Here is a 14,479-nt window from a genome sequence, read left to right as displayed (position 1 = left end):
AGAAATAAATCAATTGCATCATGCAGAAGAAGCACAAAACACTCAAAAACAAGGCAAGAAACTCTCAAATAAACCCCAATATACAAAAAAAATCAAAGAAAAACAAAGACCCTAGTCCATTTCAATGAAATATTTTCTTCCCATACCTTGTTTTGATTCCCCTTCCAACTTAAGAATTTTTGTAATCACTTTGGGGTTCGAAGAACAAAAGATCTGAAAGGAGAGTCAAGTGTAAACTTCCCAACCACCAAGGTGCGTCAATCTTCAACTTTATAATACAACTTTGTTACCTTCACTGCTGAAATTACATAACTGACACTGATAAAATGACAGATTTACTTACCTAAGACATGAATCACATTTCATTTCATCCAACCATCTTCCAGATTCAATCTGGTGTACCACTAGAAAGACCAGAATACCCTCTCACAACCAAATAAATCCTCCACCAGACCTATATTCTTATCATTATTAAATTTTATCCTTTTTAGCCTTATCTCTTTGGTATTTGGGGTAGTTAATCAACATTTGATTAAAGAAAAGCCTTTGAAAATCCTTATTCCAGTCGATTTGAAGATGTCAGCTTCAGTCTTCAAAGTATAGTCAAATAATGTAACCCCGACGCAATAGTTGTTGCAAATGTCAAAGTCTTCTGTAAATTTCTTTTAAAAGTTATGGATATTATATATATATACATTATATCATGCACCATACTGTTAAGAAAGACTAAATTTTGAAGCTAACATCATCATATTCGATTATAGATTTTTGTGTCATTTCTTTGATTCATGTGGGGGTCTTTTCAGTCAATAATTTAACTTTAAATCATAACAAAACTCTAATCTAATGCACAACTTGTTAGATGATGAATAAGCATCCATCATCCATGATTATAAGAAAGAAAACAAACATAAAAGTTAAACCTTTTGCCAAAGTTTTTAACTTTCTTCTTTGTTGGTTAAGTAGTTTTGAGAAGCACAAGTACCATAGTTGGAAGTATAAAAGGAAGATGAAAGCTTTTTAGCTGTAATGGGGGAGAAGGGTATTTTGGTCTGACTGATGTTTCAAAAAGGAGACACCTTTTGAAATTTGACTGATGAAAAAGAACAGAGAAAAATGGGGAAAACAGGTTGTTTGTTGAGATTATCCGAGTGTCAAAAGGATAGGAAAACATAGCCTTACTAAATTTGAGAGCATTGCCCCTTCAAACATGCAGTAAAAAGGACCCCACACGGTTTAAGCCTTCATTGTAACCTACATCAAGAAAAATGAAGTTTTAGAATATTCAATCTATTTTTCTTGTCATGTGAGGTCCAGAAAGTGTATAAACTATCTTTGACAACAGCACATGCATGGGGATTAAAAGGAATAAATGTGGGAATCTGAGAGTATGGGCTAATTATTACATAAACCTACCGCCTGCTCCACGTTCCCTTTAAACTCCTTATCGAATCTTAGATCTGAACACAAACTGACATACAAGAACTAACCCAAATGAAAAAAGAAACTGGGAATACGGTAAGAGTTTTCATTTGCATGTTGCCATAAGATATTATCTTATAAGATTCAGTTTAAAATATCGTCGGACATATTCTTGATGTGGGAAAAAAATAAGTGAGTTTTTTTTATTAATTATAAGACAATATCTTTGTATAAAAATAACTTTAAATCTCTTGACATTGGACACTCACACCTTTAATATTCTCGGTGTTCGAACCTGGATTTTCAAAGAATAATAACAATTCTTTACCACGAAAATCACTTGGTTCATACAAAGTGTGGTTGTATACTTGTATTATACCTCGTAAATAATATATTGCAAGATACTTTTGTCGTGTTTAACAATATTCCAAATTGAGGCCACAACAAACTATGTTCTAAGTTCAAAAACCTCTTGGATACGTTCTTATGTCGAATAAAGCTAAATTTTATGTCCGAGAAGTCAACCGAATTGTTAAACGTGAATTATCTCTAAAATGGTTGAATTTTGATGTTTTGCCGACTTCAAAGGACCCTACTACCAAGGAGGCTCTCATAGTGGATGTACAATAGAAAGCATTGCAGGAAGGCTGCTGCAGGAAAGAAATCTTCTTGAACTCCTTTCAAATTTGCTCTAAACATTTCCTTCATACCGGTCCAAGTTAATTACGTAATATATACGGTCTTCAGTGTTTCGGAATTTTCATCATCACAGTTGCATATTGACGCAATATTTCAAATCTATGTTTTACGTGTTGATGGGATATTTTTTTTTACTTTTTTTTATAAGTTTTTCATGTATCATTTTAGTTTTAAGATTTATTTCTCATACTATCTATCGGCTTTAAAAGTGTTATAAGTTTTTAACATGTTTGCTATTTTTCCTGCATTTTGCCCTTTGTTTTGGTGAGATTATTTTATTAAAAATCGAACAATGCTATTCAAGATTGTATGCTTAGCTCATTAAAAACCTCCTTAATTTTAAATGAAAGAAAAAAAAAATACATACAACCAGACGAATCAGAATATACTACATACTATCACTACTAATAGCACCAGACTTGTTTCTCGTTTGTTTGAATAAGTGTTTGAGGGATGACAGCTCAATTTAAGGTTAAAGAAAAACATGGAAGGGACGCAATTGAAAATGTTAAGCTTTTTAACATTTTCGATTGAATTGGAAATATTATGGAGGTAGCATTTTTTGTTGTCAACCTAAAATGTTATGAAGAAGGTGTGCAATTGGAAAATATTTTAAAAAGTTGACATTTTAGGTTGTGTCTAACGAAAAATGTTATGTTTTTTTACAACATTTTTGGTTGCGCTCTCGTTCCTTAGAGTTAAATAAAGGTGTCTACCCTTACACATTCTTCATACTTGTAAATTACACATTTAGTACTTAAACTATTAATTTTGGTATATTTTAGTATATAACTTTCAATTTTTTTCAAAATCGTACCTAAAGTTTATTTTTTGTTTCATTTTAGTAACCCGTTCAAAATTTAACATTATGTTTTGAAAAAATTGAAATTTTAGGTACTAAAACGGACTAAAGCTGATAGTTCAAGTACTAAACGTGTTAAGTTTTCAACGGCAAGTTACTAAATTGAAATTAAAACTAAACGTTAGGTATGATTTTGAAAAAAAAATGAGAATTTAGGTACTAAAATGGATCAAAACCGATAGTTTGTATACTAAATAAATAATTTAGCAAAAAAACCCTCGACAATTTGCATCCAATTAAGTTTTGAGTAAACTACACTAATAGTCACTGAAGTTTTAGAGTTTTTTTTTCATTTTATTCATCGAATTTTTAAAACTTATATTACATCCATTTTCATAATTTCATTATGATCATTTTGGTTAGCTTTTGTTTTTGAGAAACTTACTCGATATATATAAAAAAATATTATAATCATCTTAGGCTTTAAATTGGCAGTCGTCAGGGATGGATCGAAAAGAAGTTGGAGGCAGTCGATTCATCTCCTAAAAAGTTCAAATTATCATATATTTCAAAACTTTTCTTTATATTTTTATTGATAATCTATTTCGTTCCTTTAAATTTTATAAATTCACTATCTCTTAAAATTTTAAAAATTCATCTTTTAACATAAAATTCCGTGTCGTCTCGCACACAATCATTGCTCCCCCTTTTGCTATACTTTTTTGCCATTATTCATTCGATCACCCTCCATAATCACAACTACCAATATCAACATATAAACTGTTCCTTACGCCTGTAAAGTCAAAGGAATTTCTCTGTCCAAATCAACATATTTTAATATATAAAAATCCAATCACAATCTATGCAGGCAAGTCATTTTCTTCATTTTACAGTGGAAATATTATCAAACCTCAAAAGAGAAATATATAGCAAATTGTCAAACCTTTCTGCATAGTCTACTCCTGCAAGACAACATCAGAAAACATAACAATCCTTAAATTTCAATTGTCCACTAAATTTATAAAAGACAACAAATCAGCCATTGATTCAAAGGAAATCAATCATTTACAAGACTTTTTTTAGTGAGCAGCAATAAAAAACAAAGATAATATTGTCCTGGTGCTTTTTCTTTGTCGTATTTAGCTATATGAGAAAGTTGACTGATAAATGCTACCTAATAATTTATAATCCAAGTTGTTCATTATGGTGACGATGATTTTACATAAGGAATGACGCGTTTGGGAATCATCCATATTATATATGGTTAAGAAAGAAAAAAAGGAAAAAAAGTATAAGCTTAGTATAAAATAAATCATATATTGGATAAGATTTAACGTAATTTGATTTTGTTTATTTTCGCACGTAAAAGATTAATTTAGTATAGGCACAAAAATCATAAAAAATATAAATACATAAAATAATGTCCCAAAAGTTAACATGCGACAATTCGTATCATGACTTGTGGTATCCTTTGAGGGTGCCTCACCCGATTTTATATTTTTTTGCCTCATTTTCTAATCCGATCACTTTCAAATGCTCTCAAACACAATAAAACTCTTAAATAGGTTAACAGCACTCAAGAAAATATGAGGCACAACTATTCACCACTAAATTAATAACCTAACCTAAATAAAAGTAAAAATTGACTAAAAAAATAAAAAAGCATGATGAGAAAAAATATGCTAAAATATTAACACATGATATATACTAAAGAACAATGCAAATAAAAAATTAAAAAAAATAAATTATAGTTAATAATATTATAATTTATGTTAGAATATAATGATAATATATAGTTAATAATATTTCAACTCCTTAGCTTAATTTGGTGATTAGATTATGCACCATGTTTTCGTTGTCAGAGGAGTGGCTCGTTTTTTGCTTTGGAGGTGGATTTGTGTGATTCAGTAGCGGAGGAAGTAGGTGAACGTCTTCGTTTTGTTGAGTTATGGGCTCACGATTTAGTTCCCCAGATAGTTCGTTATGGGGGTAGTTGCGCATGTTTTCGTTGTCAGAGGAGTGGCTCGTTTTTTGCTTTGGAGGTGGATTTGTGTGATTCTCTAGAAGACAAAGTGCTTGTTGTGCCCTGTGTGCCCATTGTTGGGCTGTCGAAAAAGGATGCTGATGATAGCATGGAGCGTTTGGATGTTGATTCCTAGACAATGCGTTATGGGGGTAGTGGAGCATGTCTTTCGTTGTCATTGGGTGTTGGTGTGAGTTTTTGTTGTAGTTTGGGGTATGTATGGGTGTTGGTGTGAGTTTTTGTTGTAGTTTGGGGTATGTATGGGTGTTTGTGTGTGTTTTGTTGTGTTTGGGCCTTTGGGGTATGTATTGTTTGTTGCACTGTGGTATCCTTGTATATGTTCTCTTTCACCTCTTGATTCACTATTTTTCCTCCATTTAGGATTAGGAAGGTTTTTTAATGAGGGCCTTAAGGTGTGTATTTTGCATTTGTCTATAATACAAAATACCCTCTTTCAAAAAAATATTATTTTACTATAAATATGACTTGCAAACATGACATATGGTCTTCACATGATGAAAACAATTATCCATGTCATCACGTCACAAATGGCCGTTGTTTCACCTTCACCTTCTACTGTTTCACCTTCACCAATTCTTGAAACATCCCCGCAGTTACATAATCATGTGTATTCTTCTTTTCCATTGCAGCTTACTGTTTTACCTGATACTTCTGTACAATCATCTGATCTTGTTCCTCTTACTTCCAATGGTCCTCTTCTTCCTAGGTGATCAGCTCGTGTGTCTAAAGTCCCTGTTAAGTTACAAGATTATGTTTGCAATTCAACCTCTACTTCGGCTAAATTTTCTATCTTTCATTGTCCTTCTTGTGATCATTTGCCCGCCAAAACTAAGATATTTTTATCTAAAACTGAGTTGGTTGAGCCCAACTCATCATGAAGCTATTCAAAATCCTCTTTGAATTGGTGTTATGAAAGATGAGATACAGGCTTTCGAACTAAATAAGACTTGGTTCATTGTGCCTTTACCACCGGAAAAGAAAACTATTGGTTGTAAGTGGATTTATGAAATTAGTTATAATGCCTTAGGGGAAGTGGAGCAGTTTAAGGCTTGGTTAGTGGCCAAGAGTTACAATTAGAGAGAAAGGGTGGATTATGTTGATACTTTTTCTCCTGTGAAAAAAATGTCGTTGTTCGTCTTCTGTTTGCTTTGACTGCCTTGTTGCAATGGCCTTTATTTCAGCTTGACGTCTATAATGCATTCCTTCAAGGAGATTTAAAGGAGGAGGTTTATATGGATCTTCCTGATGGGTTTTGCAACCAGGGGAGAATGAGTGTAGGCTGGAAAAATCTCTCTACGGGTTGAAGCAAGCATCAAAACAATGAAACATTAACTTGTCTGAAGCTCTCATTGAAGCTGGTGACAGCCAAAGCAAATTTGATTATTCTCCTTTTACTAAGAAAGAAGGAAGTAAAATAGTTGTCATGTAGATATATATATATATATATATATATATATATAGATGACCTATTGATTACTGGTAATGATAGAAGCATGATTGAAAATTTAAAAGCACTGCTGCATCGACATTTAAAATGAAGGATTTGGTGAGCTGAAGTTTTTTCTTGGTTTAGAGGTTTAGAGGTCAAAGGAAGGGATTTAATTAACTCAACGAAGTAAGGGAAATGCTACTCAAATGATCGGCCACTAGGTTATAGCATCCCTTTTTATCCTTAATTTCCATATTAAATTCCTGGAGAAGTAGAATCCACCGGATAAGTCTCGACTTTACTTCCTTCTTGCTCATCAAGTATCGTAATGCTGCATGATCAGAATAAACCACAATTTTAATTCCCAACAAATACGATCTAAATTTTTCTAAAGCAAAGATAATTTAAAATAATTCTTTTCTGTGCTGGAGTAATTTCTCTGTGCCAGGTCTAAGGTACGATACACATAAGCTATGACATGTGACACTTTTTCTGTTTTTTGTCCAAGAACCGCGCCTACGCTTGTATCTGATGCGTATAACGAGTGCGCTATCTTCGAAAAATCCTTGATAAACTACGGTAGAATCCTACATTATCAAGAAAAGAATGCACTTCCCAAAATAAGCTTCTTCTTTAAAATGTCAAACAACTCCTTGCACTCCGGATTAAAATCAAAGACATCATCATTTTGTAACAAACTACATAACGGTGCGCTATCTTCGAAAAATCCTTGATAAACATACGGTAGAATCCTACATTATCAAGAAAAGAATGCACTTCCCTTCCCTTCCCTTACCGTTGTGGGGTAAGGGAGTAAGCGTATAAAATTTGTCTTGGCCATATTAACCACAATACCATTAAAAGAAACTATATGGCCTACAATCAATCCCTTATCAACCATAAAATGACATTTCTCGTAATTTAAAATTAGGTTGAATTCTAGGCATCGCTTTAAGACATTAGTTAAATTAATAAGGTAGTCGTTAAAATAATTACCATATACGGTGAAGTCATCCATAAAGACTTCAATACATCTCTGGAATGTGGCGGGTGTATTGCAAAATCCGAAAGGCATCCATAGGTAGGAAAATGTTCCGAAGGGACAAGTAAAATTCATATTTTACTTATCTTCTGGTGCCACTAGAATCTGGAAGAAACATGAAAATCCATCAAAATAACAGTAGTGAATTTTATCGGCTAACATTTCTATCATTTGATCTATAAATGGAAGAGAAAAATGATCTTTTCGAGTTAAGGAGTTCAACCTCCTATAATCTATGTTTGCCCAAGAAAAAAGGTGGAGCTGCTGTGGTTAATTTACATGCAAAAAATAAAGACTTATTGGCGAAATGGATATGGAGATTCTCGCTAGAGAAAGAAGCTTTATGGCGAAAAATAATTTGAGCTAAGTATGTGGTTGAGCAGTTCCATTGGAAAGATACGGTGGGAAGAACCAATTTTTACTCGGGGGTATGGAAAGGCATGGTAAAAAATTTGCAAGATGACGAGGTAGCTTTGTAGATGGGCAGGTCGGCCTTTCGATTGAAACTGGGTGACGGAAAATCAATACTGTTTTGGGAAGATCTCTGGTGTGGTGACGAACCTTTGTGCTGTCTATTCCCAAGATTATATAGGTTGGCTAAATGTAAGGGCTCCTCCATAGCTGACATTGCTGAACATGGAGATTGGTTTTTGATTAATTGGTCATCCTTGTTTTCTAGACCTCTGCTGGACAGAGAACAAGAAAGTGTAGAGGCCCTTTCGAAATTGGTAAAGGAAGAGAAATTCTTGAACTCTTATTCGGATAGGCTCATTTGGCCCACGATTAAGCTGGTCATTTTTCGATTGGAAAATTAAAGGATCTGCTGGTTAATGCAAATCTTGATATTCCAGACTTTGATTTTGATCAAATCTGGAAATTAAAAGTTCTGCATAAAGTTAATAACTTTTTAGGGATGCTAAAAATCGACAGGCTACCTACGAAGGTGTCGTGCCTCCGAAGGTGGGCTGCCTGAAGTTTAATGTTGATGGAGCTTTCAAAGTCTCTTCAGCAGGGTGCAGACGTGTTTTGCGTTCCGACAAAGGAGACGTGAAAGCTTTGTTCTCGGGCCCGGTGACCCCGGTAGTTGGGATTTTGCAGAACTGATGGCCATTAAAACGGCATTGCTGATTTACATGGAAACGAGGTGGTGTAGACATTAATTTTTTTCATAAATATAATAATAATAATTATTAAATATATATTATTATTATTATTTATTATTAAATAATATATATATTAAAATTACATCAGAGGCCCAATAATCCCAAAGCCCAACAATGGAACCCTAAACAATTAGGGTTTATGCCTAGTTCCAGCAGCCGCCATTGATCACAACCGTTGGATCTGGCAAGATCCAACGGCCCAAAAGGGTTTGTATCATTCATGCTAGGGTTTCAAACCCTAGCGCCGCAGCCGCCCCACGTCGATACCTCACTGCCACGACGCTTCTCCAGAAGTTTCCAGGAATACCACACAGCCGCCCACGTCGTGCTCTATGGTGAGTCACCACCATAGCTATGGTGACTCACCGAGCTTTACCCTTGTGACTGGTCCAAAACGAGACTCGGTGGTGGCTATAAAGCCATCGTCACCTGCAAGAAAAAAAAAAGAGACGAACACAGACACGAGAAACAACGGAAAACGAACAGACGAAGCAAGCCAGAAAACCAACAGACGAAGCAAACACAACGAACACCAGTAACCAGAGGCAAGAAAACAACCAAAAGAAAAGAAAAGGAGAGAAGCCTTACCCTTGACGCTTTGTTCGCTCTCGGAAATCCCAAACGTCGCCGGAGATCCAAATATCGAAGGTAAATAAAACCTAGATCTACGGGTTTGAGGGATTTTTATGAAAAAATGAGGCTAGATTTGGTCTTAGTATTGAAAGAGGGCTATTTTGGGGTAACTTGGCGATTTTCGGCCACCGTAGAGGGTGGCCGGCGGGGCAATTGGCGCCGAAGCAAGGCGGCCGACAGTGTCTGGTTCTCCCTCCGGTGAGGGAAAACCAAAGAGAACGAAAGCTTCTCTCTCAAATGAGAGAGAAGCAAAAATAAAAAATGAAGGAAGATGGCCCTAGGGCCGGCCATTTAAGGGTTTAAATACCCTCTCCCAAACGACGTCGTTTTGAGGAGGGTGTTTCTGTAATTTCATAAGGGGTAAACCCCTTCCGCGGTGTTACATGTTTGTAATCTTTAAAAAATAGTCACCACCAATTATTTGTATTTATTTTAATTTGACATTCGAATTTTAGTATATTATGTTTTAGTCATTAATCAGTAAATATTTATATATTTAGGATAAATATTATATTTAGTCCCTCATATTTTTATATTTAATATTTCAATCCGAATAACTAATAGGTTAAATCACACTGTTAGCGCTCAAATTTTATAATATTTCGAGTTAGAGCATTTAAGTTTTATAGCTTATAATTTAATCATTAATTATTTTTACCATAAGCTTTTATTTTATTATTTACATCTATAGTTTTAATTTTCTATGTTCTAGTCACATATTATTATTATGTTTAAATTATACTTTTAATACCCATATTTTATTTCGAATTAGAATTTTGAGTTTCATATTTTAGTCACTTATATTTTAACCGTAATTTTTATATATTTTGCAATTTAATTTCATAAGTTTAATTTCTTTTATTTTAATTATTATTTATTTACAATTTAATCATTTCAATTTCAATATATTTATTTATTATTATTATTATTATTATTATTATTACAAATATATATATAATAAATAATATTTATTTATTTATTTATTTTTATCCTATTTGTAAATTTAATTTTATAAATTAGTTTTAAGAAAAACAATTATATTTAAATATATATTTATTTTTCAATATTAAGAAAGGGCAGTCTTAAAGCAACTGGATGTCCATTTTCTGATATTTTTAAATAAATAAATATTTTATTTTTATAAATTATATATATTATTTTTTAATGTTTTATTAACATTTATTTATTTTTTTTATTAAGAAATGAGCTGTCTTAAAGCATCTAGAAGCCCTTTTCTGATATTTCTAAATAAATAAATATCTTATTTATTAATAGATTTTTTTATAGTAATAAATGTGAAATAACAAGATCATAAATTAAATACATTTGAATATTTAAATTTCTAATAATAGAGACAATTTATAATTAATAAGTACCAATTTGGGCGTTGTGGGGGTGTTAATCCTTCCCCAAACGTAATCGACCACAAACCCCTTTTTATTATTAAAAACGAATGAATTTTTGGTTAAAACGCATACCAGTTTATCTTTTAACTGATGTTTTCCTAAAAACTCTTTTAAAAGATAATTTTTAGGTATTCGACCTACCTGACCAAAAAGGCCGATGACGACTCCTTAAAATATTTTAAAAACCATTTATTCACATTATTTTCTCGCCAAGTAAAAATTCCGCGCTTGGACGAAAACCGGTTACGACAGCTTGGCAACTCCGCTGGGAAACAGTCAAGCTTTGAAATTAATTATAAATTGTCTCTAGAAATTAAAAATTCATATATTTAATTTATAATTCTTTCCTTTCAAATTTTTTATACATATACTTATTATTTTTGTAATATTTTATATATTCTTCTTTATGATTGTTTTTATTTTATTTAAAGGTGTTAAATTTCATTTTTATTTAATTGTTTGTTAGAAGTCTGAGTATTTCTCCTCACACACAATACTTGCATTGCATAAACATAATCTCTATAACTGAGATTTGTCCCTTTTAAGTGGGAGTGAAAGCGACGTCTTCATGAGAATTTATTCTCCGTGTCAGACCTAGCAAGTAACTTTCGGGGTTCATATGCTCTATGTCTTCGTGAGAATTTATTCTCCGTGTCAGGCATAAAGAAATGTGTCCCCTTGAATTGAACTCGGTCCGCTTAAGTCTGTGATGGACTAGGATTGAGGGTTGGCAGTCCAAGGGGGCATCAACAAGGACAGTTCGAGTACCTTTACTCTTCGAACCAAAACCCTGCATATAATGAACCCTAGAAATTCTCCTGATCTAAGACAGTACTGAACCTCTGTCCGTAAGTGTACACAAAGGATAAATAAGCTTTAGCTTTTAATTTATTATTTTTCTCTCTGAATAAATGCATGCGAACTAGTAATCATGCAGTTAGGTTAATTTTTCCAAACAAAGCATGTAACTAGAAAGCCTGAGGTTAGGATACATTATATACCTTGATAGATAGAATCTTTCTTGGTACTAACCAATTTATTTTTTTCCCTTCCCATTTTTATTTTTCATACATTTTGTTTTGCTCTAACTTATTTATATTGATTTCTTTCGTTTGCATTGCATGATCATAGCATAACCAAAAGGTGTTGACTTGAAAGACTGTTCATCAAATTGGAAAGAAATCATAAATGGACAAAAAGTTTTATGATTGAACAAAATATGACGCAACCATGGAATGATATCATGATGGAACTCCGAAGATAGAGGAGAGCTATGCACTTAAAGATCATGTGTCCATTAAGGAGCAAGAGGAGATATGAGAAATAAGAGAGCAGATGTCCAAGATGGATATAATATCTGTTTTGGCTAAAGGAGAAGAGATTCCTGCACAGAAAGAGAGAAAACTTAATGTAGATAATCCTGCAATTTCAGTTATGCAAGGGATATCTGATCCTAACCAATTTGAGAAGTTGCAGACAATCATTATTTGTATTCACAAGTTGTCTGGAGATATTCAGGAAATGGTGACAACTGTAAAAGCTCCCAGAGATGAGAAGAAATCATATAATCTGAAATCGACAAGTTTAGTCTTCTCCCGACGTCTAAAACTCAGGTTTAATCCAAGACAAAAGGTGGTTCTCATTTTGATTATATCCTATATCATATAAAGAGTTGTATGAAAAACTACTTGAAGCACGAGAAGTGGCCTCGTACTACATAAAACCGTTCCAACCTCCGTATCCGAATTGGTATGACATCAACGTTTATTGTGAATATGATGCCGGAACTCAAGGACATACCATCGAGAATTGTCTTGCCTTCAAACGTTGAGTCCAAAGTCTTTTGGATCTTGGAACCTTACAATTATGACAAAGGATCAACCTAGTTTGGTAACTGAAGGTCCTGCTAGATTATTACCAAAAGTGGACAAAGGTAAAATTATCAGTAGGGACACCCAGCAAGAAGAAAATTGCTGAGGTCTGAGGCTCAAATACGTCATTTAAAGATTGAAAACGATAAATTGAGCACCAAAATGGAAACCATGCAAGAAGATTTCCAGAAGGTCAATCAAGCCTTTCAAAATACTGGCATAAAACCCCAGAAGAGTGGATAACAGGGGTCACCAAACTGAAAAAGAACTATAACATACATGAAGGTCGAGCTAAGAAGTTTTATCATGATTTAAGAGCTGCAGAAGAAAGACGCAATACCTCTGTCATTGAATTCAAAAATGTCAAGCCAAGAATCAAATGTTGAATAGTGTTATGACCAACATGGAAGCATCATATCAGATTCATCAGCTTGAGATCGATATTGAATTAAAAGCCACTATGGACAAGAACAAGACATTGAAGAAATGTTTAGATGATTATGGAGATCTTGTACGAGAACTTATGGAGTACAAATATTTTCTCACACGAAAAAAAACAATATTGTTTACAACTTCGAGAATTGACACAGAGAATGAAGGAAAAGACAATGTCATGAAGGAAGTTACTGTTTAAACAAGTAAGGTGGCTCATAAACTGGCAGACTTTGCTGGCCTTGCTAGATAATTAAAGCAGATGGATAACTCCACACCTGAACATGAGTGGAAGTTAATTTGGCTTTTAAGAGAAATAGAGAAATTAGGAGTAAAAGTCATCCTCTATATGTAAAAGTTTTGTTTGATGCACGAAAACTTTTGTGTTCAATGAAATCTGTTCTAAAATGATCACTCTTGAGTAACACCTTTTCATACAGGCATTTGCATTTTGCATTTTTGTATTTTTACGTTTGTATTTACATTTACATCATGCATTAAAACATATTTAAATGTTTATTTATTTTCAAAATCAAAGAAAGGGCAATCTTAATATAACTGGATGTCTTATTCTGGTATTTTAAATAATTTACATTTACATTTTTACATTTACATTTTTTATTTGTTAAAGTATTGGTATATACATTAATTATAAAAACATATAAATAATTCATGAAGGGTTATGTAACAGTAAAATCGAGACCATTCATTTATACTGTACCATCATCATGAAAACAATGGAACAATCTCATGAGAGACTACAAGATCAGTGGCCAGAACAATTGACAGGGTTACCTCAGGATACAAAGAAAGAAATATCGAATTCAGTACCAGATGGACCAAATCAAATTATTCAGGGGATGACATCTTACAAGGAAGAGATAACTGCTAAAGAGCAACAGTGCTATCAGATTAATGAGTCAATAATGATAATATACCATGGGGCACCCCACTTGAACCCAAATAATAGCCTCATTAATTATTCACAATATGAGGAGAGATTCAAGAAGATGGATGAATCAATCAGAAATATGAAAGATGTTAATGCCTCCTGTAAAGAATTAGAAGCAAGAGAGCTCAGCTTGATTCCAGACTTGGTTATTCCCCATGAATTCAAAATGCCTGATTTTGAGAAATATGATGGCACCAGTTGTCCCCTAATCCAGCTGAGAATGTTTTGCAGAAAAATGGAAGGATATTTAAGTTTTGATGATCTGTTAATTCACTCCTTCCATACTAGCCTCATTGGACCAACAGTAGTCTGGTATAATCAGTTGACCCAAGAGCAGATTAAAAGATGGGTTGATCTAGCTAATGCATTCTTGGGACAATATCGGTATTTTAAAGGCTTAACTCCAACACGTATGAATCTTCAAGGAGTAAAGAAGAAAGCCAATGAAAGGTTTCAAGAATATGCCTTAAGATGGAGAGGAGTGGCAGCACAAGTTCAACCTCTCATGTTAGAAAAAGAGATATCACGTATGTTTCGCGATTCCCTTCCTGCTCCTTTCTTCAAGTTAATGCAGGCAAATTCGA

The sequence above is a fragment of the Hibiscus syriacus genome, unplaced genomic scaffold (assembly GCF_006381635.1).
Source record: "Hibiscus syriacus cultivar Baekdansim isolate YM2019G1 unplaced genomic scaffold, ASM638163v2 tig00000646_pilon, whole genome shotgun sequence".
NCBI lineage: Eukaryota > Viridiplantae > Streptophyta > Magnoliopsida > Malvales > Malvaceae > Hibiscus > Hibiscus syriacus.
This window is presented reverse-complemented; position numbering follows the sequence as displayed.